Consider the following 25,021-nt stretch of genomic DNA (forward strand, 5'->3'; position numbering starts at 1 on the left):
ATTTAATTTCTTGCGACTGTTACCAAAATGAACAGCCAGTAGGGACTACACAGAGAATGAAAATACACCTACCGTGTAGGTACCATCAATACAGATGGCCATGTATCCTTTCTACCACTTACTTCCACCATGCACATGTTTGTGTGTGCATGTGTGTATGCGTACGTGCAGGTGTGTCAAGCCTCACCAGTCCCGGATGCTGAGGGTAAATGTCACGCACCACCCACTGGAAGGTTTCTATGTGGCCATGCACACCCAGCTATTATTAGAATTGCCGAGTGACTAATCTCCTTTGAAGCTCACTCTAATTCTGAGAGCAAGGCGGTTTCACTTCTTTTACCAAGGAAAGAAAAGTAAGCGAAAGGGAGAAGGAGGGATTGTTGGGTTGATACGGGACACAACTCGTGAGTCACGCGGGGACCAGAAGCTGGCTTTTTGAAGCCCTAATCCCATTTTCTCCCACTATTGGCTGCCTTCTAAGTAGAGTGCTGTGAGCTGTTTCCCTTTATTCTCTAAGTAGACTTGTTCAATCCCAGATGGTGCTGGAAAAAATGGTGCCGAATGCAAGATACTTCTGAATGTGAATACTGTGAGCACCGGAAAAAGTATTTGAAGAAGGAACAGAAAGTGCAGATCCTCTCCTCCAGGTGTGTGTGTTGTCCCCTGGGCTCCAGCACTGAACCTCTCTCAGCCTGTGTCCTTATCTGCACGATACATCAGAGGTGTGAACACTCACCTCCTCAGGGCTTGTGTGAATTCAGGATGAAGTGCTGCATACAGGCTGCTGAGCTCTTCGTGGTCACATTAGCTGTCCACAAGATCCTGAGACCCAAGGGCTCCTCCATCCTCACTGATGGAGAAACCCCGCCCATGAAAGGCCAAGCACAGGGATCGGTGGCTGGTATGGGGGAGACCCGAGAAAACCCCATGCTTGTCACCATCCTGCTCTGTAAACCGTAACATCCTGGATTATGTAGTGTTACTACTGTGAAGGGAGTTTTCATTAGCACTCAGGAAATAGGTGAGTTGTCCTAGGGTGTATTGAAAGTACCCCACCTATCAATCAGTTTGATGAACGTTGCTTCCTTATTCCAGACTGGCCCATAAGTTCTGTCTTCTTGCGCTGTTTGTCTGACAGGTGAGGATTTTTATATTCTGACTCACTACACAGCACTTCTCTTCCATTGTTGATATTGCTCAGAAAGGAAGGGCAGCCTTCTTGACTTTGTAACATCCAAGAGATTTCTTATTATATTATGGAGGTTTTAAAGAATATTAATTTAAGGATAATTTATGTGACACCCCCACACATACAGTACTTAAGGAGAATATGCATGTCCTAGAGTCAAATAAAAATAATAGAATATCACGGGTCTTACACCCACCCACACACACACACACACGAGGAATCCTTTGGGATTCATTGGGCTTCGACTTGTCGGTCACATGGTAATCTAGAAGCACTTTGGGTCATTTTTCTAAAGTAATTCAACAGCTAATAAAGGACATGGAGGTCAGTTTTGGTCACATAGGAGGTTATCCTTTAGCTAAGGATATTTGGAGAAAAAAAATCCCAGCCTGAATCTTGGCAACACATTCTTCTTATCAGTATTTGGAAGTGAGAAAGAGAAACTGCAAAAAAGATGAGTGGGCTACAGCCACGAATGCTGATTTCCCACGGAACTGCAAATGCTGTGGAGTCTGTTTATGAAAAGTGTGTTTTAGCGAGAGATGTGGGGTGGGCGCAGGGATAATTTTGTTTCTGGCTCTTTCACAGAGTCATGATTTGACCTTGTGCAAAGCTACATCCACATTCTGGGATTATAGTTCCATAGTGGAGGTGATAACACGAATCTCACTCAGGGATTCAAGTAGTTATTCAATATTAGTCTTAGCATTTATCTCCTTATATAAAATTCTTACAAGGGTATCTGAATTGCTCTAAGTATAAAAAATAAACATGACAAAGACATCAAGAATAAAGAGGTTTTCAGCAAGATAAAATCATCTCAAGGGAGTCTGAAATTGAAGAACAACATATATTGCTTAGATTTTTTTTTTTTCTTAATCTATCCAGGATTCAGTGGTCCTAGGACATTATTTTACCCTTGTCCCATTAAAAAATTTGGAAGTTTCTTCAGGGGTGAGTATGTCATTTTTAGAGAGCTAAAGTGAAAGACAAACAGGACGTTGAGAGGCTGCTTCGGCCTTTCAGCCGTGAGCCTCTGCTCAAACTTTCCACTTGGGATTGGCCTGGGAAGGAGAATCTACAAATGGCGGAGAGCTGGTCTCGGGGTTTCCAGACCAAGGTTTGAGACCCAGCCTGATCACAAAGATGTGTGACACCAGGGAAATGCCATCGTCTCTGAGTTTTGATGCCTCCCTCCCCTTAAGAAATGGGAGTAATAATGCACCCTTCTAGAAAGTTTACAAGAAGAGTATGTGATAGCATATTGAAGATGCTGGGTAAACTTCAAGGAACTAAATACAAGTCTACCCAAAGCACATTACTTGTTAGAGATTTTAGAGAAACAGCAAAGTAAACATGACAGACCATGACGACTATTCAAGACATACATACACAAGACAGAACAACTGTCTGTCTTGTATGTAATATACAAGACAGAACATGATGAATATTCTGGAACAATACGAGGTTCCCAGTGATTTGTGGATGGGTAGGAATGGTGATAATGAACTGGTTTCAAGGGTTAGGGGACATGGAGTCGAGCTTTGCAGGTTGAGCAGAATGCCTTTCCAGTCGACAGGAGGCAGAAGGAGGACATACCATATGGAGGAATAGCAGAGGAGAAGCCTGGAGGCAGGAGGCAATGGTCTGTGTGTGCAAAACAGTGATTCCTCCAGTCTGACTTGAGGGTGGGCTGAGCACGGAAAGGTAACAGAGGATCAGGAGGTCCTGGATTAAGGTCTGGCTGAAGAGAAGACAGTGGGATTCTCATCTTGGCTTCTTGCATTCAGTCTCCTGCAATATCACATCTTGTAGCCTCTGGGATGCTTCCTTGTACACTCAAGAGGAAATGAAAGTGGAAAAAAGCAAAAAGCATTTCAGTATCATTTAAAAAAAAAAAAAAAAAAAAAAGCTTTGACCTTACATTTCCTCTGAATGCGTATAGGGAGCCTCCAGAGGTCCCTGGACCACATTTTGAAGATTGCTGTTTGGGATCATTGTTCAGACATATATTGATTTAAGATTAAGAATAAAAAAGAATTTGGGTTAACGAAAAGAACCACCACACCATCGTTAGTGGGGATGTCAGCCCTACAATAGGCTTGGACCGCAATGCCATCTGGTATTCTCCAGCGGTGGTCCAGGTCAGCAGGTGGACACTCAGGGGCTCCCTCTTCTGAGCCGATTCGCAGGTGCTGGGCCAGCCAGGTCCGATGGGAGGGTGGTGCGGGATTATCTTCCTGAGTGACAGCCGCAGCCCCCGAGGTCTGGGCTTCCCTGCTTACCACAGCTGTTTCCAGATCCACAAAGCCCTCCTGCTGTGCTGCTTGCCTTCAAAAAGGCAGTTTGAGAAATCTTGGAGTTTTGATGGTCTTATAGACACCAGTTTTCAAAAAAGCTGTTTTCACAGGCTTTTCAAAAAACCGAGATGGGTAACATTGTACAAGTACAATGTTGATTTGATACATTAATATATTGCAATATGATCACCACCTTAGCATTAACTAACATCTCTATTAGGTCACATAATTATCATTTTTGTGTGTGCAGTGGGAACAATTAAGACCTAGTCTCTTAGCAACTTTGAGATTTATGATATATTATTGACTATAATCACTGTGCTATGAATTAGATCTCCAGAATGTATTTATCTACTAGTTGTAAGTTTATACTTGTAAACATCTCCCCAATTCCTCCAACCTCCAGCTCCTAGTAGCCACCAATCTACTTTCTGTTTCTATGATTCAGTTCTTTTAGATTCCACATATAAGTGATACTGTACAGTTATTTGTCTTTGATTTATCTCACATAGCATAATGCCCCCAAGAACAATCCCATTCACAATAGCCTCAAAACCAATAAAAGACTCCGGAATAAATCTAAATAAGGAAGTGAAAGATCTGTGTACAATGAAAACTACAAGACTTTGATGAAAGAAATTAAAGACACAAACAAATGAAAAGATAGCCCATATTCGTAGATTGGAAGAATTAATATAGTTGAAATGTCCCCACCACTCAGAGCTATCTATAGAATCAATGCAATCCCTGTCAAAATTCGAAAGGCATTTCTCACAGAAATAGAAAAAACAATTGACAGGTTTTTAAGTGAGGAATGGTGAATGGTCTCAAAGAGCTTGTTGGCTATTTCTTTCCCTTCCAAAGCTGCGTGTTGTGACTTATCTCAATAGGCATAGATGTTTTAACTACTACATAGTAGATGTTTGGACTACTTTCATGTAAGAAGCACTTTTTATGAATACATTAAAAAAATAAAAATATACTTTAGAAAACCTAAGTAATAGAGCAGTGTCCAAAGGTGAAAGCAATCACCCTGTCTCAATAATCCTGTCAGCATTAGAATCTACCACATATGACATCTGGCTTCCAGAAAAAAATAGATAAGGATTCTTTTTAACTACCTTATTTAGTACACTGTCCCTCAATTTATGCTTGTCTAATGTTTCCCTCATTGTTAAATAGAGGTTATGGGTTTTTATTTTTTTATTTTTTTTAAAAGATTTCATTTATTTATTTGAGAGAGAGCACATGAGAGGGGGGAGGGTCAGAGGGAGAAGCAGACTCCCCGCCGAGCGGGGAGCCCGATGCGGGACTCGATCCCGGGACTCCAGGATCATGACCTGAGCTGAAGGCAGTCGCTCAACCGACTGAGCCACCCAGGCGCCCCGAGGTTATGGGTTTTTAGAAGGAAGACCATAGAAGTGAAATGCCATTCTCTTCACATAATTTCAAGGGCACATGTTATCAATATGACTTATCATAGGTGACATTCACCTGGATTACCTTGCAGATAGAAAGGGCTTTAAGTATTGTTATTTTATGGATTTAAGTTAATTTATTGGTGATTTCAGCTCTCAGGAATCAGCATGAACAGGGGCTTGGGTGGGTTTGGCTTATTTATTGCTCCTAAGTTATTTGCGTCATAACATTCAAGTGATGAGCCTGTATCAATAAGCAAATATATGTCCATGATTCTGGAAGATACCTTTGGGCACTTCTCTCTCTCTCGCTAGTGAGAGGGGGTGAGTTTCATTCTCTCTCACTATTCTGAGGTTAGAGATGGCAGATAATTTCCCTAACAAACTTAAAGCCTATTTCCCTGCTGAAATTACCTGGGTTTCTTTTTAAGCTATCTTTCTTCCCAGTGAAATGATTTAAGAAAATTGATTAATTCTTTCATTCGGGCTGAAGTCTCTGTGTGTGACTGCAGGCTGAAGGAGGCTGTATATAAGGATTTCGGAGGGCGTCCTGGTTCTCACCATGTTTTGAGGAAAACCAGTTCTGCTCTTGCTCAATTTTTAGGAAAAGGTCCGAGCTTAGGAAATACAATTGTGATTAATCCAGATAAGAACGAATCTCAAGTCCATCCTTCAGGCTTGGAGGGACCCTCTGGGGCACCATTCAGAGCTTTTTACTGACATAAATTAATAAACTGCCTTTGGCCATGGAAAAGATAAAAGAAGAAAATATACAAGCTTCAGTAGCTTGCTTGAGACTTACAACATAACTATTCATCTTCTTAACAAAGAATCATGGAGGGTTTAGGTAAAGAAACGCTACACTTAGGCTATTCCTTGCAGGGTCCGTGGAAAAGGTGAAGTTTGATGTGACATCACACCCACAAATAGCAGAGAGTAACACGTTGGGCTGGGCTTGGGTGGGTTTGGCTTATTTATTGCTCCTCATCACCTGAGGATGATATTCTCCCTTCCTCCCCTCTGCTCTTCCTTCCTCTCTTCTCTTTATTATTTTCAGAAAGATAAACCTAGTCTGAATAGTTATTGGAACATTTGTGGAATATGGCGGAGCTCATGGGATGAAGGAGAGGGCGCCGACGGCCTCTGAAAGGAGGCAAAGCAGGGAAGCTCTGGACCCACCAAGGGCTGAACTTCTGTCTGGGCTGCTGTGAGAGGACGACCCCGTGCGATGGTGCATTTTGTGTGTTAACTTGGCTAGGCTGCAGTACCCAGATATTTGGTCAAACGTGATTCTAGATGTTTCTGTGAAGGTGCTTTTTATTTTATTTTATTTTATTTATTTATTCATGAGAGACAGAGAGAGAGGGAGAGAGAGAGAGAGAAGCAGGCTCCCCAAGGAGCAGGGAGCCTGATGCGGGTCTCGATCCCAGGACCCTGGGATCATGACCTGAGCTGAAGGCAGACGCTTAACCATCTGAGCCACCTAGGCGCCCTTTATTTTATTTTTTAAAATTAATTTATTTTATTTATTTATTTGAGAAAGAGAGCAGAATAAGAGAGAGGACAGGAGTGGGGATGGGGAAAGGGCAGAGCAAGAGGCAGAAACAGACTCCTCGCAGAGCAGGGAGCCCAACACGGGGCTTGATCCCAGGACCCGGGATCATACCCTGAGCCGAAGGCAGACACTTAACCGACTGAGCCACCCAGCTGCCCGTGAAGGTGTTTTTTAGATGAGACTAACATTTAACTCCGTAAACTGTGAGTAAAGCAGATTACCCTCCATGATGTGGATGGGCCTCATCCAAATAGCTGAAGGCTTTAATAGAAAAAAGACTGATCTCCCAGGAGGAAGAGAGAATTTTGCCAACAGACCGCCTTCAAACTCAAGCTGCAACTCATCCCTGGGTCTCTAGCCTGCTGGCCTACCCTGCAGACTTTGGACCCACCAGCCCCCATAATTGCACATGCCAGTTTCCTAAAATAAATCTGTCTCACTCTCTGTCTTTCTGTTTCTCTCGGTCTCTATCATCTATCTATCTATCTATCCATATATCTATTATCTATCTATGGAGAGACAGAGAGACATCCTATTGGTTCTGTTTCTTTGGAGAACCTTGACTCATACACTCAACTACAACTGTTTCATTCTCAATCTCCATTTGAGATTTGATTCAGAGAACATGAAACCTCCTTAGGTCTCAAGCTACTTTAATTCAGGTGCTATGTTTTAAAAGACCTTTCTGGGTGTTGTTAAATAAGGTGAAGGGGCTAGAGCATTTCCAACCCAGCGAGTTAAATAAGGAGTCCTGTTAACTGACTAATCAGGCTGAGAAGACCTTAAGTAACATTAAATTTGACTATGCCCTGTTACCTATCTTAAAACCTGACAGGTTTTTCTGGAATTTGATGTCAAGAGATAGAACACTCCTGTTATCCATTGTTTATTCATTGTGAAGGTAACCCTTTAACCTCATACCTTCTGTAACAGCAAGAACTGCATCAGGTTCTAAACCTACCCGTTGCTGGGAATAGCGTTATTATGCCTACTGTTAATGACTCAAGCTGCAAAATGACCTCACTGACTTTGTATCAGTTTAACTCACCACCAGAGAATATATATATCTTACATAAATTCTCTTGCTTGTAAGAAGATTCTCAGACCTTGGGGTCTAGTGTTTCCTTCTTGCACACTTACAAATTGCCCATAAATAAAAAGCACTGCCTGTAACGGATTTTTTACATGATGGGAAGTCTTGCTCTCCACCCCTTTCTCCCTCCCCCCCACCCCTCCCCCTCTTCTTACCTTGCTGTTTACTTCTGATACTGAAGTCTGTCCCATCTCATCAGACCCAAAGTTCACTGCAGGCTCTCTCCATCCACTTCCCTAGGCTCTCTGCTTTTATCCCAGGCTCCCTGGGCTTCATTTCCAACTTCTCCAACTTTCACTGAGGTGGTTGGAGAACTGAGTGTTCCTTGAGACTCTAGATAGCAAGCTGGGTCTGCTACAGTAGCTGAGAGACCGAAAGGAGCCCTGTCCTTCTCATCAACTCATGTGGTGATCCTGGAAGACATCCCTCCTGGGGTCCCTGTCCCATTCCTACCATCCCAGGGGAAGCACAGTTGGCTACCAGGCTCTGAGGGTCAATCTGGAAATCTCAAGACTAGGAAGGGGTTTATTGATTTTATATACTTTATTTCACTCAACAACTATTTCTGAAGACCTACCCGATGCCAGGCACTTTTCTAGAAATTGAAGGTAAGGTCTTAGCTTTCTCAGAGCTTACACTGTAGTCCATTGGAGGCTGAAATTGTGCATAGTGACAAGCAACAGATGTAGGCTTCCGATGTTCTCCTCTAAGACAGGCTGAAATGCTGAACAACTCCCCAGTTTCTGAAGCTTTGCAATGTTAATATCCTGGGCTGTTTCTGAACAAATACTTCATAGAGTTCCTTGGAACACATTTTAAAAGACAAAATTCAGGTGTCATGTCATTCCTGGTTCTCTGTTCCTCTGCAGGTAAGATCCTTCAGGAAGAAACGTGGGGTGGGAGAGACTGTCTTTGTATACCCCTTACCCCTTCCAGGCATTGCTTAGACCCTGGGAGCTAGGGCACGCCTGGTGGTGGGAGTCCTTCATCCTCTGGAGCAGGGATGGGCCAACTGTGGCCAACAGACCAACTCCAGCCCACCAGCTGTTTTTGTAAATAAGGTTTTACTGCAACAAAACCACCTGCATTCATCTGTGTATCGTCTATGGCTGTTTTCCTGCTACAGTGGCAGAGTTCAGATATGGCTGGGTTGCAAAGCCTAAATATTCATTATTTGGCCCTTTCAGAAAGTTTGCAGACTCCTCTAGAGCAGTGGTTCCCAAAGTGTGGTCCCTGTTCCAGAGGCATCGGCATCACCCGAAACCTTGTAAAGAAGTGCAAGTTCTCACCCCACCCTAAATCTACTCAATCAGAAACTCCGGTGGGGTCCAGCAACCTGTGCTTTAGTGAGCCTTCCAGGGGATTCTGATTCGAGCTAAAGTTTAAGAATCACCCAACATATAATTTTCCCCTATAATTTTAGGGAACCATACATAACCTACCAGGAAGTCAAAGCCCACAGCAGTTTTCGAATTCCTGATCTCTCCTTATTTTTTCATGTGGTTGCTTAGAAAGGGAGCATTGCCTGTTGAGATGCATTGGCTGAGGCCTTTTAAGAGAAGCCATATCTAATGGTATTAATGATTAAGAATGATGTTCACCGCACAAAGGAGCATTAACTGATTTTATAACACTTAGGAGGGCTAATAGCTCATTGATTTATGAATATCACATCAATGTTCCTTTAAAAATGAAATCTCTTGGGTGCCTGGGTGGCTCAGTTGGTTAAGCGACTGCCTTCGGCTCAGGTCATGATCCTGGAGTCCCTGGATCGAGTCCCGCATCAGGCTCCCTGCTCGGCGAGGAGCCGGCTTCTCCCTCTGACCCTCCCCCTCTCATGTGCTCTCTCTCATTCTCTCTCTCTCTCAAATAAATAAATAAAATCTTTAAAAAAAATGAAATCTCTTCAAATTAATTTTTGATCACTGTTGAGGAGAAGATGCTGACTGATTATATGTAGCAGTGCATGGTGATTACAAACAACTCTCTGTACCATCCCAGTGGGCCACGGATGAGTCGGACTTACAGACTGCCGTGCAAGGCACAAGAAGGGCGTGCAGATGGCTGCCCTTCTTCCCTGGAGTAACAGTACCAGGTGGTGCTGCTGATTCTTGCCCACTATTGCCCTCCTCTAAAGAGGAGAAAGTCCCAAACCAGGGGCACGTGGAGTTTAAATGTTTGGGATTTCTGAAATGCAGTGACAATGATGAAATAGAAGGTAAGTGTTGGGAGCCCTCAGCCCATTGTTTGGAATTTCTCCAGGAACGTGAATCAGTTACGGGCGGAAAAAATTTCATCCAGCTCCCTTGAACTGGTGGCTGGTCTGGCTCTAGTTTCCAGATGCTCAGACTTGAAAAATCGTCATGAGGAAGCCTCTTCTTCCATCTTCACTTCAGGTTCAGAAATTATGTTTATGAGTTTTCCTTTCATTTAGATTACCTGTGTCCGCCCAACAGATGGGATTTTCACAGTCAGCCCAATGTTCTTTTGTTGTGTCATTAAACAAAAGAAATGAATGGAAGTGCTGTTCTAGGTGACTAGTAGAAGTTCATCATTAGGTTGGCAAAATAAATATTTTAGTTCATTTTGGACCTTCCACTCTCACCCCATTGACTCAACAGCTGCACAACTACTAATATTCTAGATGACAGGAGAGCTCGCAGGTCATATGTTCTCTACTTGGATGGTGATTGCCAATATGGACTCAATATTATTTGCATGTGTTTATGATGAAGCATTTTATACATGTGTCACCTGAATGCTTTGTCAGAAATAGTACCATGCTAGTTCTGTATTTTTATTGCTAATTTCTGTTTTATTCTCAAATAGACTATAGGCTATTTTCTACTGCACACTTGGCAAACTACAAGCTGTGAGTAAAATTTTGCCTGATGTCTGTTGTGTAAATAAAGTTTTATTGAAACACATTCATGCCCATTTGCTTACATATTGCTTAGTGCTACTTTTTTGCCACAATGGCAAGGTTGAGTAGTTGTGACAGAGGTCATGTGGCTTTCTAAGTCAAAAAATATTTACTGTCTGGTCCTTTGCAGTTAGGTTTGGTGAGCCCTATATACTGCAGGAAAAAAAAGTAGAAGCAAAGAGCTTTGTCACCCAGTAAATATTTTGATAATGGACCACTTTAGGATTTTCCATAATTTATTTTTAAGCCTTTATTTCTTATGTGTATAGAAACATGACATGGGTAGATCCTTGCAGGGAGTGCCATCTTTCCTACCTGTGATTTGGTGATATGAGCTGTAAAGAACAGTTTATGACAGAATGTAGGAAGACACTGTTCTAGGGGCCGTGTTGAAACTCTTCTTTGAGTCAAAATAATGGGAAGCAGCCTCCTAGAAAACGCCCCCCATCCCCTGCTCCTTGGGATCATGTCCTTGTATAACACACTGCCCTTGACTGTGGGCTGGATCTGATGACTGGCTTCTACTGGACAGAACGTGGCATAAGTGATGGACGTTGTTTCTGATATTAGGTCATAAAAAGACCGTGACTTCTGTCTCTCATTCTCTCTTGCTGCCCTGGTTTGCTTACCTTCAGGAGAGCCAGACCATGAAGCAGTCCTGTGAGGAGACACATGGGCTAGGGACTGGGCCCTGCCAACAGCCACGTGAGTGAACTAGAAGCTGATTCATGGCCCCCACACCATATGAGAGCCCAGCCCTGGCTGACAGATTGCCTGTAACCTCCTGAGAGACTCTGAGCCCCAGGAACCCAGCTAAAACCTTGGATTCCTACCCACCAAGATGGTGAGATAATAAATGTTTGTTGTTTTAAGCCACTACATTTTGGGGGTAATTTGTTGTGCAGCTATAGGTAACTATTACTGAGGAAAAAAACACCAGAGCTGAACTAGGAAATGATAAAACTTTTAGGTGGATATAACTTTTTCAGTCTGCTTTAAGTTAAATGAAATTGGAAAATATTACACAGGTGTTCTGAAGACAAGATTCACAGCAGCCGTACTCATAGTTTTGAAGGGGAAAAACACTTTACTGATGTTATAAAAATCTGATGGAAACAGAAGAAAAGGGAAATCTGCGCATAGATGAGGGCAACCATAAGCAGTAAAGAACAAGACAGAATTACATCAGATCAGGTGCTTACAACATCCAACCTCGTCAGCTGGGGAAGCCCCATGGGAACCCCTTCATTAGCTGGGGAAGCCCCCCCCCCAGCCCCCTGTGGAGATAGCCAGGCTGGAGTCCCAGTTGAGAGCCTGGGTGGAGCACCCTCCCCTCAGGTGAGACTTCCAATGACCATCTCCATACGGGTCTTTTTTTATAGGGCAAATGATGGGGTCTGAAGTTAAACAATTCTTTGCCTACGTGCAGTTTGGAGAGAGCTGCATTTCTATGTTATCGTGTCTTGAGATTTTCAAGGATGATGGGCTAGGTGTGTTTGCCTTCCCTCCCAGATTCTAGTCCAGGAGGCCAGAGCAGCCTGGAGCCAGAAGAGATAGAAGGCGAGATTTACACCTCTTGGCGTCCAGATCAGAAGGGCTATTTCTGACCTGGAGGCCAGCTAATGTCAACTCACCAGGATCCCGAGGTCACTCATGCATGAGTCTCACAAACAACATGCTTTAGCCTGCCTGCCTACGTGCAGACCACGGTGGTCGGTTATGCGGGACACATCACAGAAACCCCCATTCATACAATACAACAGGTAAATTAGTGCTCTTTCCAAGCGTACTGTTATTTTCCATGAGTTCAGATGTCCCCACCTATTAGCCTGTGTGTCCTGGCATGGGTCAGCCTTCTGCTCTGGGGCCAGGCAGGATGTGGCAGGTGGATCTCCACCTATCTTTATGCACAGAGCTGATACCATAGCTCATGTGGGAGGATGGTCTCAGTATATCCGAACTGGCCAATATGTATATAAACCAACAGGCGAGAAAATGCTCACTTTGTGTTGAGCTGCTAGTTCTTGCTTGGAAAATGAACCCATAGCATACCGCAAGTACAATCTGGACTTCGTAAGAATCCACACTTTGATCTGCATGCATGCTGTGAGCAGCCCCGGTGCTCTGGTTGCTCCCAGAACCCGCCGCGGTCCGGCAGGCGCTGACCTGCTGTGGCTGCCCCGGCTGGTCCTGCTCGGCTGCGGCCCTGGGGCCCCATGGCTGCTCCAGGTCGGGTGGCGGCAGCGTCCGGGGATGCTCGGAGGCTTTCAGCTGGAGCCATGAGGGTGGCAGAGGCAGGACCACTGCTGGGGCTCCTTGGGTCTGGATGGAAGCCAATTTGGGCAAAGACAAATCCATTCGACTTGTATTCTTTACCTTTTCTCATTTACATTTGTGGACTCTTGCAATGAAGCTCCTTTCTGAATATGGACATATGCTTAGAAGGACATAGGCGTGAACACACGGACACACATGGACACACGCATGTGAGCACACACGCCTTTCCTTCTCATGTTTTGCTTCATGTGGATGGCAAACGGAGCTGAAGAATACTTTGAGGCTTGTCCAACCAGAGGCTCTAAACCAAGCATCTGTTTTTGGTACCTTGGGGCTGTTTCTCAAAATGCAGATTTGGGGTCCTGTTGGGACCTAATTGAATCCAAGTCTCTGGTGGTGGGGCCCAGGAGTCTATTTATAACATGCTAATCTGGTCTAGCCCCCTCCCCCTGCAAGAGGTCGCCTCGTGCTTGGTGAGTGGAGACGTGTTTCAGTTTGCTAGGGCCGCGGTAACAAAGAACCACAGACCAGGGGACTTAAACCACAGACACTTATTTTCTCCCAGTTCCAGAGGCTGGATGTCCAAGATCAAGCTGTCCGCAGGGTCGGTCCCTTCTGAGGCTGGGAGGGAGAGTCTGCTTCAGGCTGCTTTCTGTGGGGGGTCAAAGGTCATCTTCTCCCTGTGTCTCTGCACCCCCTGTCTTCCATTTATGCGTGTCTGTGTCCAAGTTTCCCTTTTGATAAGGGCACCAGTCATATTGGATTGGGGCCCACCCTCATGACCTTAGTTTAATTGGATTACTTCTGTAAAGACCCTGTCTCCAAATAAAGTCCTGGTCTGAGACACTGGAGGTTAGAGCTCCAATGTATCCTTTTCGGGGAGACACAATTCGACCTGTAACAGCATCCGTTTCTATAATAGATGACTATGTCATGAGCATCCCATGATACTAACATGATCAGAGCTAATGTTTTGGGGTACTCACTATCCTTGCTAAGTGTTTTACATATACTATTTAATTTTATATATTTTATTTTATTTTATTTTTTTATATAAATTCAATTAGCCAACATATTCATTAGCCATCATTAGTTTCAGATGTAGTGTTCAATAATTTATCAGTTGCATATAATACCCAGTATTTAATTCTAACCATCATAGCAAACTTTGAAGACGTTGTTACATTTCCCAATTTGGAGACAATAAAACTGAGGCTTACAGAACTAGCTAACTTGCCCAAGGCCCCATCACGAGTAGATGGAGTAGAAGAATGATGCCAAACACCATGCTTTTTTCTGCTGTATATTCAGTTGTCAGAGGCTTTAACCATTGCCCAAGTCTCTTTGCTTTGAGCCAGTATTTGCTCCCCTCTGCCCTTGGTCTAATTCCTTTGTCCTTTTTGTGGGGGCAGAGTGACTGTATTCCTCCTCTTTGTCAGAAGCTTGTAGAAGGTTTCTAGGCCCTTCCAAGCGTTCACTTTCTGGTGTACACACCTTTGTTCTTTCCTGGGTGACACATCCTGAGTCCTCTAACTGCAGTGGCCACCTCTACTTGGACCTCTCCAGTTTGCTGATGAGCACCTTCGTGTTGTCCCCAGTGTAGACCGGAACTGGGTTTGGACACAATCCTGCTCCAGGTGTTGGCTTATGCTCATGGTAAACCAAAATCTCCCAGCTACATGGGTACAGTGTCTCATCAAGGCAGATGACACACAGTTTCTGTCCTTTCTGTGTAAGAGTATCAGAATAGAGGCTAAGCACACATTGTGAGCCAGAACTCTATGCCTACTTGGTGTCAACCTAAAGAGCATGTTCCCACTCTACAGACCAGGGCAAAATTATAAACCGAGGCATGTAAGCCCTAGTGTTCCAGACAGAGTGAAGGCCCTACTGTTGGGACCCTTCCCCACGTTTCCAGCTCACGGGACAGTGCCAACATCAAACTACCCCCCTTAGGTAGGCCTCTCATGGCGAGCAAGCCAGCAGCGAGGGTCTGTCAATGGTGTGTTGGATTTCTCCCTCCCTGCAAGGCTCTTGTATATCTGAAACCAGAAAGGACTTTCCTTTTCTCCATCTTAGTGTCTTACTTTAGCTTATGTAGTTGCCCTTTGATAACTTCAGAATTCAAGAGATGGTTATTGTCCCAGACTTGTGGTTTCATACTTGGCCTCCTGAACGACTGAAGAGATTGACATCACCGCATTGAGTGTGACCATACAGCCTGACTGGTCTCAGCATTTACTATGGGACAGGTGCCTGGCTGCTGAGCCCTCCCTCCCTCCCTCCCTCCCTCCCTCACCAACAGGGATGGGCTTTTGTTCCAGGTATTGTTCTAGATCCTGGGGATCCTGAGGTTGAACTAGACAGACAAGGTTCCGGCTCGCAGGGATGTTCTAATGGTGGGTCAACTGGGCCCCACCACCAGAGACTCTGTTGACCAAGCAAGTAAACCAATGACGTACATTCAGGTTGTGATAACAGCAGTGTTCAAAGTAGACAGGACAACAAGGTGTGTGTGCACGTGTGTATGTGCATCTGCATGTGCATATGTGCACATAAGCCTTCTCCTCCCAGGTTCCTCCAATGCTAATCTTTCCAGTTTCTGGCTTATGCACCATAAGCAGAGCTACATTCTCTTGACACACCTTTATGTCGGCACTGTGTTACCTGTGTCACCTCCCATCATTTGCCAGGTGAAGATCATGCAAAATAAATTTTGAATTTACCCCATTTGTGGAATTAGAATTAATTAAATATGCACTCAACCAACTGAAAATTATGAGTGGTTCTTGCCAGTGTTCTTGTTGAGTTGTACATGATTGTGGATACTGGGTATGAAATGACCTGTTTGAAAGCACCTCTGTCATGTGAGCATCAGTGGAAGCAAAGTGGAGCCAGGAGAAGTTGTGGAGTTGAGCCAGGGGTCTTTCTTCCTGTATCTCTGCCCTTCACCTCCTCAGTGAGGCCCACTTTCCCCCTTCCAGCCCTCTTCATCCTTGGTCTCCTCCACTTATCCAAGTAAGAAGAGAGTGTCATTACTGGTCAGATGGAAAATTGGGGTTGGGGGTACTAGGCCTGGGACTCTATCCAGAAATGCAAGATGGTACATTTTTCTGGAGCCTCTAGAGTTCTCATTCCTGGGGACCCCGAGCTGGCCCACTGAGTCAGGGGCTCCAACAGGTCACTGCATGGGAAGAGAGGAGCCGTGGGTGAGGTTTGGAGACAGCCAGGGATGGGATCCGTATCGGAACAAACACTGTCATCCCAAGGGGCAAGAGGGCCTCAGACCCTGGGAGGAGAGATGGCGCTTACCGGGTCCCTGGTTTCCTGAAGCTCAGTAGGAAGGGGCTGATGGCCACATTCAATATCCCAGCTCCTTGCGTGGAACCCTACTGAGGTGGAAAATCTTGCAGGCTCTCTTTTCTTTCCCCTTCCCTTCCCTTCCCTTCCCTTCCTCTCTCCCTCCGTTCCTCCCTCCCTCCCTTCCTTCCTTCCCTCCTTCCTTCCACATTTTAGGCAAACAATCTCATTTGTGAAGTGGAAGGCCCTGGCCTCTTTAAACAGGCATTGGCAGACTGAATGGCCTATCTCCTGGGCAGTGGGGTGAGGGTGTGGGTGCTGCTCTGAGCCCAGCCCCAGGTCCCTCTGAAATCTTACCCTGGGTTGGAGCAGTCCTCAAAGGAACCTCCCAGCCTGCTCCTGCGTGGCCCCTGGATGGGGGTCAGGTTCACTCGTGGGCCATTGTTGCTGCTTCCAGGCTTCTGTGCATATGTCCCCAAGCTTGGGCTGGGGGCAGCTGGGCTCCCTCTGCTGCAGCCCAGGACTGGAGCCCACCATTTCCTTGGAGTTCTGCCCTGTGAGCTGGCCACCTCCTTCCTGGCTTTCCCTCCCCTGGCTCCCTCCCTTCATTTCCATCACAGAAGCTGGGGCTCCCCTATTAACCTTCCTTTAGCCCCTATTCTTCCCTCCCTCTGGGTAAAGATTTCCAGCTCTGCAGAGCTCATTGCCTGTGAACCTTCTGTGCATCTTCTATCCAAGCCTCTGCCTGGGTTTCCCATCTACTCTGAGGCAGAGGTGCCAGGAGTCCATCATTCCTGCTGCTTTGGACTTTTGGCCAAAACTAAAGCAAGAAGCAGGAAGCAGTTATTTGTGCTACTTCAAGTGTCCTTCCTCTGGGGTCCAGGAAACTTCAGCCTGCCCAGGGGCAAGGAGATGAACGATACAGAGAATCCTGCCCTTGGGATAACCTGTAAAGAATATTCAGGAAAATTGTTGACCAGGATGCTGATTTCAGCTACTAGAGAAATAACAGTGTGAGATAAGAAAAAAAATACTGAGAGCTCTTGTAGAAATAATTCCACTAACTGTGATTTGAACAAACTACTTATCACCCATGCCTATTTGTCACAGGGCAGATAAACACTCATGCACATTAAAAAAAGTCTACTTAACTTGGAGGCAAGTTTTCTTCCATTATAAATAGTCAAATCTCATTCATATGTGTGCCACCTTCCTGGTGTGTTTGGGTAATGTGGTCTAAAAAGCAGCTAGAGAGACACTGGTCGGTAATGACCGTGGAGTAGGCACCCCACTGTGGACATTTTATCAAACAGGCTACTTGTGTTTCTTCCTTTCCATAGTTGACACATCATGGAAAATTTGAGTGCAAATAAAAACTTCTCATCATACAGTATTTCAAATATCCTTTAAGATCTGTCTCTAAAGCATGCATTCTCAAAGGGGCAATATTGTACTCAAGAGAGCATAAAAATCATACTCCTTTATACAGTGTTTATACAGCTTTTTATGTGTAAAACGTTGATATACATACAACACATGAATAGATATGCAGTATGTCTTTAATATTAAAATTTTATTGGGAAAGGGATTTGGACAAAAATGTCTTAAAACGTCTTAAAAGCCTCATTGCGGGGGTGTGGAATAAAAAGGTTGAGAAACACTGCCCAAATGGGTACTGCTCGTATTCTTCTATTTTATAGTATTTCCTTCTAATTAGTTTTTCAATAGAAAGGTGGATTTTCATATCTTGAGCTTGCTCAGAGTCAGACAGATCTATTGAAAGTCTGTTACTGCTAGAAGGCAACATTCATCCATCTTAGCCATTGTACAGCAGCCCCCAGGAGAGTCTTCTAGCTGGGAAACCTGCTGTGCTATTATAAAATAATAAGGCTGCTTATTGCCCACAACTCGTGCAAGCAGTCTCATTATTATTTTATGGTCAGATCTCTGGTGATAATAGTACTGATAATTACAATGCCGTATTTCATCAAAGCAAGACTCCACTGATTGTAAGATGTGCCATTAAAATTTGACACAATGCTAGGCTGCTGAGGACAGTCAGATGCACTAAGAAATATTAAAATGTGGGAAGATGTGCATCTTAGGATCAATGAAGAGCAGAAATGATATCTGACAACCTCTGAGTCTTTACCACATGCCTGGTTTATCTCACTGAACACTTTCAATGGGGTTATGCCCATTATAAGCAATGATACTTCTTATTATCCCCGTTTTTTAGAAGAGGACAACTGAGATTCAGAGACCTTGCCCAGGATTGCAGAGCTCCAAAATGTTGGGAGAAAGAATCAGCTCCAGGGCCCTCACACCTCAGCATTCTGGAGAACACTAGGCTGCATCTTCCTCTACCTCTCTTTTACTCCCAGTTACTCCCAAAAGCAGGTGCTCCTCAGTTCACTCAGCATACAAGTTTGTAGAGAGGGCACACATGGGATGCTTGTATGTTTCCAATTCACAGGGGAATTTTATTTTTTAAAGGGGTGCTATGGAAGAAAGGCTTTGGTTGTGTGGTCTCCCCACGCCCTCCTGATCTGGTAGAAGGAGAATTTATCTTGAAGCCAGAAGGACGAGGGTTCGGTCCTCACTCCTGCACACGCTTGCAGTGGTAACATGGCTGAAAGTTCACCTTTCTGAGTCCCAGTGTCCAGGTATGAGTCTTGAAGACTCATAAATCCAGGCTCTCATGGTCACACAGCCTCATTAATAAACTCCTGAGGATGAGATGTTAAACCCACACTCCTAATAGCTTTATAGCTTTCTGCTTGGGGGTTGCTGTGTGGGGAAGGTGTCCTATTTTTATCTCTCTTTTGCCTTTGTTCGGATTGCTATTCTGTAAAGGATCTCGGCCATCCAGAGTGTATTTAGTTCATTTGGCTGGGACACTTCCTTAATGGTATAGAGATAACCAAGTGTACAGTTTATATTGGCATTGAGAATTTTGCCTCTCTCAAGAATATTATTATCTTAACTTATTGTTTGAGGCTCCATTGCTTTTGGATAAATACGAAAATGTGTTTTCTCTTTCTCTATTCCAGTGGGCAGTTTTTCAAATGGACTGTAACAGAAGCTTCTCTGTTTGCACTGGGAGTCACCTCAGGTTTACATTCAGAAAACTGAATAAAAATGGGCAGCAAACAACTGAGCTAAAGCAGAGGAATGAAAAGAAGTTGTTTGATGAGGATTTTGCAGAATAATGGCACAGAACCATTATTATGCAGAAGGACTTGGCGGCTTCTTGGGAAGGTGGGTGTTTGTGTCTCCTCGCCCCAGGTAGTCATTCCCGAAGATTCCGATGACCCTTCATCCCTCAAGCAAAACTGAGGCACAGGATCCTTCCACACTGGCCTCACTTAGACTGGGGTGCATTTCCAGTAAGTTCTCCTTCTTTTCTGACTTCATGTGCTATTTGAAGTTATTTAAACCAAACCCAAACAGACCAAACAAAAATTCCATAAAAGGTGATGGCTGCTGGAGCTTACCCAGTAATATTTATTCTGCCAGTTTCTGGACAGAAAGATGTTCTACATTTGTTAACTATACATTTTGCCAAAAGTCAAAAGGAAGGTCCCCCCCCCAATATTTCTCCGTAATTTTAGTTTGCTTGAGTAGATATTGTCAAATGAACAAATAATCTTTGGCCTGTAGGTGTTTGGGTTCTGTTTTTTTCTTGGAGTTTGGAGTCCTGGTCTTGGACTGGGAAGGTAAGCCGTGCCTGTGATTCATACTGGTGCTTCCCTAGCAGCTGAGCAGCTGATGGGGCTCATCAGAGCTGACCATACTGCTGTCTCTCCCAACCTGGCTTTCAGCAATGCCATGTTGGTAGCTTGAAATCGGCCTTGAGGAAGTATTTACACCACAGAAATTGACAAATCCTACAAACCAGGGCCTTCTCCCTGCCCCTTTCCCACCCTGAGATCCCATTGTTTAATACTTACGCTTCTCCAGTGCCTATGACTATTGAATCTTGGTGACAAACCTTAGAAGACACGTTAATAATGTTGGACAGAAAGTCACTGTCCAGGCCTGCAAGAGGCTCATTTTAGATCTGAAGACACCTGTAGATTGAAAGTGAGGGGATGGAGAACCACCTATCACTAATGGATGTCAAAAGAAAGCCAGAATAGCCATACTTTTATCAGATGAAATAGATTTTAAGATTTTATTTATTTATTTGACAGAGAGAGACAGAGAGAGGGAACACAAGCAGGGGGAGTGGGAGAGGGAGAAGCAGGCTTCCCGCGGAGCAGGGAGCCCGATGCAGGGCTCGATCCCAGGACCCTGGGATCATGACCTGAGCCGAAGGCAGACGCTTAACGACTGAGCCACCCGGGCGCCCCCAGATGAACTAGATTTTAAACCAAAGATGGTAACAAGAGATGAAGAAGGGCACTATATCATAATAAAGAGGACTATCCAACCAGAAGATCTAACAGTTGTAAATATTTATGCCCCTAACTTGGGAGCACCCAAATATATAAAGCAATCAATAACAAACATAAAGGAACTCATTGATAATAATACAATAATAGTAGGGGACTTTAACACTCCGCTCACTGCAATGGACAGGTCATCTAAGCAGATAATCAACAAGGAAACAATGGCTTTGAATGACACACAGGATCAGATGGACTTAGCAGATATATTCAGAACATTTCATCCTAAAGCAGAAGAATACACATTCTTTTCAAGTGTGCATGGGAAATTCTCCAGAATAGATCACATACTGGGTCACATATCAGGTCTCAATAAGTGTAAAAAGATTGAGGTCATACCATGCATATTTTCCAAACACAATGATATGAAACGTGAAGTCAACCACAAGAAAAAATTTGGAAAGACCACAAATACATGGAGCTTAAAGAACATCCTACTAAAGAATGAATGGGGTTGGGGGGGCACCTGGGTGACTCAGTTGGGTAAGTGTCTGACTTCAGCTCAGGTCATGATCTCAGAGTCCTGGGATGGAACCCCACATCGAGCTCCATGCTCAGCGAGGCATCTGCTTCTGCCTCTCCCTCTTCCCCTTCCACTCACATACCTCAACATCATAAAGGCCATATATGAAAGACCCACAGCTAATATCATCCTCAATGGGGAAAAACTGAGAGCTTTTCCTTTATGGTTAGGAACAAAAGAGGGATGTCCACTCTCACCATTACTATTTAACATAGTACTGGATGTCTTAGCTTCAGCAATCAGACAAAAACAACAACAACAAAAATAAAAGGCATCCAAATTGGCAAGGAAGAAGTCAAATTTTCACTATTCATAATATTGCTATAAACATCACAGTGCATGTACCCCTTCAAATGTATATTTTTGTATCCTTTGGGTAAATACCTAGTAGTGCAATTGCTGGGTCATAGAGTAGCTCTATTTTTAACTTTTTTTTTTTTTAAGATTTTATTTATTTATTTGACAGAGAGAGAGTCAGCGAGAGAGGGAACACAAGCAGGGGGAGTGGAAGAGGGAGAAGCAGGCTTCCCGCGGAGCAGGGAGCCCTTCTGGGGCTCCATCCCAGGACCCTGGGATCATGACCTGAGCCGAAGGCAGACGCTTAATGACTGAGCCACTCAGGCGCCCATATTTTTAACTTTTTGAGGAACCTCCATACTATTCTCCAGAGTAGCTGTACCAGTTTGCATTCCCACCAACAGTGTAAGAGCGTTCCCCTTTATGATTTAAAGGGGGTACATGCACCCTGATGTTTGTAGCAGCATTATCAACAATAGCCAAATTATGGAAAGAGCTCAAATGTCCATCGACTGATGAATGGATGAAGAAGATGTGGTGTATATATACAGTGGAATATTAGTCATAAAAAAGAATGAAATCTTGCCATTTGCAATGACGTGGATGGAGCTAGAGAGTATAATGCTAAGAGAAATAAGGCAGAGAAAGACAAACACCATATGATTTCACTCATATGTGGAATTTAAGAAACAAAACAGATGAACATAGGGAAGGGAAAATAAAATAAGGTAAAAACAGAGAGGGAGACAAACCATGAGAGACTCTTAACTATAGAGAACACACTGAGGGTTGCTGGAGGGAGGTGGGTGGGGATGGGCTAGATGGGTGATGGGCATTAAGGAGGGCACTTGTGATGAGCATTGGGCATTGTATGTAAGTGATGAATCACTGAATTCTACCCTTGAAACTAATATTCTGCTATATGTTAAATTTAATTTAATTGAACATAAATTTAAATAACACCTTGAAACAAAAAAATAAAGATAAATATTTTTTTTAGTTGTTACTCAGAAGAATATTACTTAAATTTAGTAGCTGTAGGTTAGAATAGCTACTAAATTGATTGGAATATTTTGTTTTCTTCAGAAATATTTTTGTCACAATGATACTAATTATAAATGAGTTATATTAAAAAAGAACAAGAGAGAAAGTCAGTGTCTGGGAACCTGGTCTGGGGCTTTACCAGCAGACGAGTAAGCTGGGCACTCCTCTTGCCACCATCTCCACCATCAGTCACCTGGAAGTTGTTGCTGTACCTGTGTGTGAGCCTCTGTGTGTGTGTGTGTCCCTATGTGTGCATCTGTGTGATTGAGTGTGTGTATGTGCACATGTGTGTGCATTCATGCACGCACATGTGCATGTGTGTGATTGAGCCTGTGTGTGCACGTGCATGTGCATTCATGCTTGCATGCGTGCATGTGTGTGATTGAGCCTGTGTGTGCACGTGCATGTGCATTCATCCTTGTATGCGTGCATGTGTGTGATTGAGCCTGTGTGTGCACTTGTGTGCATTCATGCATGCACGCGTGCATGTGTGTGATTGAGCCTGTGTTCTACTGTGGGGGAATCTAAAGCCAAGGGAGTGCAGAGATTTGCCCAATGTAGAATGTGGACTGCAGGCTCCACCAGGTCAACACCCTTCCTTCCACCTGAGGGTATAAACTAGACTCTGCTAGGGGCAGAGGGTGGAAGCATGGAATCCCTTGAAGGGTACAGGAGATTATTGGCATGGAAGGAACACAGGGAATGCCTGAAGAGAGGTGCAGAAATGGCCTGGTGCATGGATGGGGCTGCAGAAGCCCACGTAAGTGTAGACATCGTTGACATGACCCAAAAACCAGTGACCACTGGGGTGGTGGGGCCCCTTGTCCTCCCCAGAGACCCTAGACCTCACACAGCTATGGCAGAGGCTAGCGGGGGATTTTTACCTCTGAGGCCATGTCCTGCAGAAAGCAGATGCTCAGAATGTGTGGTGACAGATGAATAAAGCAAAGAAGGCATGAACAGCAACACTCTTGACAGCTCATCGGTCCGGCTGCCTTCATTGGCTTTTTTCCCCAGAGCAGAGAATGCTTCTAATGAGTCTGACCCTAGCAATGATCAAATAAGGCCTTGGTTGTATTCCTTTTCTTAATGGGAATTGCTTGTTTGAGCATGACCATTTCACTGCCTGCTAGTAAAGGGGAATATGCTAAAATCTTAGAAGTTTATGAATTTCATAAATTTTTGATTTTTAGCATTGAGAGATGTCCATTTTTGGCCCACTTGTTTACTGTTCATGGATGTCACATTGAGTATGATCTTAGGGCTCCATGAAGATTTTGACTATTGGTATTTAGGTAATTACAAAAATATATTCAGAATAATGTTTCAGATATTAAATTTTTCTAATGGTTCATTTTAGGTTTGAACAGAAGAATGTCAAGCCTTAAAATATTCTATAGCTCTGAGGGGCCTGGTTGGAGATAATGATGTTCTTTTGTGGAACACAAATTATAGAAGAGAGATTCCTTTTCTCTTTGCTTCAGTAGAAGAAGTGTTATTTTTTTTAATTTTTTAATTTTTTAATTTTATTATGTTATGTTAGTCACCATACAATACATCATTAGTTTTTGATGTAGTGATCCACGATCCATTGTTTTCGTATAACACCCAGTGCTCCATGCAGTACGTGCCCTCCTTAATACACATCACCGGGCTAACCAATCCCCCCTCCGCCCTCCCCTCTAAAAGCCTGTTTGTTTCTCAGGTCCATAGTCTCTCATGGTTCATCTCTCCCTCCAATTCCACCCCCCCTCCCTTCTCCTAATGTCCTCCATGTTATTCCTTATGTTCCACAAATAAGTGAAACCATATGATAATTGACTTTCTCTGCTTGACTTATTTTACTTAGCATAATCTCCTCCAGTCCCATCCATGTTGATGTAAAAGTTGGGTATTCATCTTTTCTGATGGCTGAGTAATATTCCATTGTATATATGGACCACATCTTCTTTACATTCATCTGTTGAAGGGCATCTCGGCTCTTTCCACAGTTTGGCTATTGCGGACATTGCTGCTATGAACATTGGGGTGCATATGGCCCTTCTTTTCATTACATCTGTGTCTTTGGGGTAAATACCCAGGAGTGCAATTGCTGGGTCATAGGGTAGCTCTATTTTTAACTTTTTGAGGCACCTCCACACTGTTTTCCAAAGTGGCTGTACCAACTTGCATTCCCACCAACAGTGTAAGAGGGTTCCCCTTTCTCCACAACCTCTCCAACATTTGTTGTTTCTTTTCCTGTCCATTTTTGCCATTCTAACTGGTGTAAGGTGGTATCTCAATGTGGTTTTGATTTGGATTTCCCTGATGGCTAATGATGATGAACATTTTTTCATGTGTCTGTTAGCCATTTGTATGTCTTCTTCAGAGAAGTGTCTTTTCATCTCTTCTGCCCACTTTTTGACTTGATTATTTGTTTTTTGGGTGTTGAGTTTGAGAAGTTCTTTATAGATTTTGGATACCAGCCCTTTATCTGTAGTGTCATTTGCAAATATCTTCTCCCATTCTGTGGGTTGCCTCTTTGTTTTGTTGACTGTTTCCTTTGCTGTGCAGAAGCTTTTTATGAAGTCCCAAAAGTTCATTTTTGCTTTTGTTTCACTAGCTTTTGGAGATGTGTCTTGAAAGAAGTTGCTGTGGCCGATGTCAAAGAG

At 43.9% G+C, this 25,021-nt stretch overlaps 1 long non-coding RNA gene across 6 annotated transcripts in view; it reads left to right on the forward strand.

Annotated features, from left to right (window-relative positions):
• The window catches only part of LOC118006181, a 177,815-nt gene that overhangs the window by 4,226 nt on the left and 148,568 nt on the right, over window positions 1–25,021 (forward strand). For 5 of the 6 annotated variants that reach the window (XR_004677988.1, XR_004677989.1, XR_004677990.1 and 2 more), the window contains exons 3-5: window positions 518–647; window positions 11,114–11,322; window positions 19,109–19,316. This is a non-coding gene — a long non-coding RNA (uncharacterized LOC118006181). The remainder of the gene's footprint in view (window positions 1–517; window positions 648–11,113; window positions 11,323–19,108; window positions 19,317–25,021) is intronic. The other variant, XR_004677992.1, reaches the window with a different exon arrangement.

Source organism: Mirounga leonina, unplaced genomic scaffold, assembly GCF_011800145.1.
Source record: "Mirounga leonina isolate KUSES-001 unplaced genomic scaffold, KU_Mleo_1.0 Mir_95, whole genome shotgun sequence".
NCBI classification, from domain to species: Eukaryota; Metazoa; Chordata; class Mammalia; order Carnivora; family Phocidae; genus Mirounga; species Mirounga leonina.